The following is a 2,405-nucleotide window of genomic DNA, read 5'->3' as shown; positions in this document are numbered from 1 at the left end:
GACCGTGAGAGGCGGCAGTAACGCCCATGTTTACTCCACAAACACCACAAAAACAACTTCTTGATGGTATATAGGGTTAATGAGTGTACTTAAACGCTGAAAAAACAAGGGTGATCAAGTAGTGGGCTGCGTTAGTTGTTTTAGTTAGGCCGTCAAACATCCAGCCAGTCAGGTCAGTCAGTCAGGTCACTCAGCTGACTAATACAGCCAATGACAGCTTTAAATCCGTATTTCTCTTCTGTTTTTCCCTTGTAATGACGTCGAACAACAAATCAACCTATAAGCACCCATTAGTCAGGTAACTCGTGGATATGAACACCGTGTTTTAATTATTATCTCATGTGAATATTATGAAGTTTGTTAACGCGTTTTCTATGATACTAAAACTCACATTTTTTTCAGAAGAGAGATAAGGGGTTAATTCCCCTATGTTATATTAGATCTAATCTAATATAAATCAAGAAATAGGGTATAATTGTAATAGGCTTAGTCCTACGGGGTTTCAGTCTAAATAAAGAACTATGGGTCTTTTAAGCCAAGGGGACCGTTTGACCTACAACTGTCAGCCACCATCCTCGTCCAGATTGTAGGTGACATAAGCACTAGTTCTATTCGGCCCCTCCTAACCTAACCTAACCTAACCTAACCTAACCTAATGTATCCACAAACATCAACATACAGAAGACTTAGTGAACACATCAATAAGAAGAGTGACTGACAGATCCACCAACAGCTGTCATGAAATAAAATAAAATAAAATACAAAGTGGATTACACTCATACCGGGAAGTGCTGTATCTATGTCAAAGAGGTGGTTTGACCCCAAAATATAGCAGCTCTAGGACTGTGCCCCAAAATTGATGGATCTTAGCCTTAACATGCCCCAGTCTTTATGGACCCCAGCCGATAATAAACCCAAGTCTTTACAGCAGTAGAAACTCTGACTAGTACTTGATAAATAAATTGACCATATATAAATTCTACTTAAGGAACAGTTATCACACACACCCACACCCACACACACACACACACACACACACACACACACATATTGAATTATATTTGTCACCACTAAAAGATCTCAATGTGTACAGCACAGTACGTGAAGTAGGGACCAGTCCTAATTGGCCCCAGTCTTAATAAGCCTCAGTTATAATAAGTTTTGATAAGTTTCAACCTAACCTAACCTAACCTATCAGCCCTGACCCCTGGAATTAGATTGGGACTAGGGTGTACTGGGTTACATGCTATTAGGACTGGCATCTACAAGGCTTCATGTCGATTAAGACTAAAGGCTAATAGGCTTCAGATAAATCACGACTGGGGTCTATTAGGCTTTAGGTATATTAACGCTGGGGCCTATTAAGATACACGTCTATAAAGGACTGGTGACCACATGACCAACCACAGAAATTCCCCAATGGCTTTAGTACTGACCAAGACAAATATCTGACCCAGCCGGGAACTCTGATAAGGTGCTTCACCATCACCTTCACCATCTCTTTCACCATCTCCTACACCATCATCACCTCCATCACCATCATCTTCATCTCCTTCATCATCATCTCCACCATCTCCTACACCATCTTCTTCATCATCACCTTCACTATCTCCTTCACCATCTTCTTCACCATCATCTCCACCATCACCTTCACCAACTCCTTCATCATCACCTTCACTATCTCATTCACCACCATCTCCACCACCATCATAGTCACCATACCACCCCCCTACCCCCCACCCCTAGGCCATTATCCCCTGTCCCTATCCTCAGTTCAACAGCCTGGGTCCCCATTGTATCACACACACACACACACACACACACACACACACACACACACACACACACACACACACACACACACACACACACACCATTTAGGGAAAATATTTGCCAAACAGTAAGGCTGACGACATGGGGTCTCAGGGCAGTCCTAAATTACCCTTACAGAGGACCACTTGACTCTGAGAATACCAAGCCAAGGTGAGAATGGACTGGTGGTGGCGAGGGAGTATTTGATCAACAATATGAAGGAGCAGGAGGGGGAGCTAGGAGGGGGTAGGAGGAGGGCGAGGAAGAGCAGGAGGAGGAAGGGTAGGGTCGGTGTGTGTATAGGAGAGGTGACGGTCAGATGCTTCTTGTGGTTTTGATGGGTTTATATTAGGTTTTATTTTGTTTTTGTTACTTTTAGGTTTATTTTTCGGGGGGTTTAAGGTTAATGACTTTATGGGTTTGTTGTTATCTGTTAGTGTTATTATTAGTATTGTTATATTATTGTTGTTATTATTATTATTATACTCACTCACTCACTTACTTACTTACTTACTTACAAACTTATTACTAATTACTTACTTAATTACGTATTACTTACTTACTTATTGTATACCTTATAATAGTATTGGACA

The sequence above is a fragment of the Homarus americanus genome, unplaced genomic scaffold, assembly GCF_018991925.1.
Source record: "Homarus americanus isolate GMGI-L3 unplaced genomic scaffold, GMGI_Hamer_2.0 scaffold53225, whole genome shotgun sequence".
Classification (NCBI taxonomy): domain Eukaryota; kingdom Metazoa; phylum Arthropoda; class Malacostraca; order Decapoda; family Nephropidae; genus Homarus; species Homarus americanus.
Note: the sequence above shows the minus strand (reverse complement) of the source record.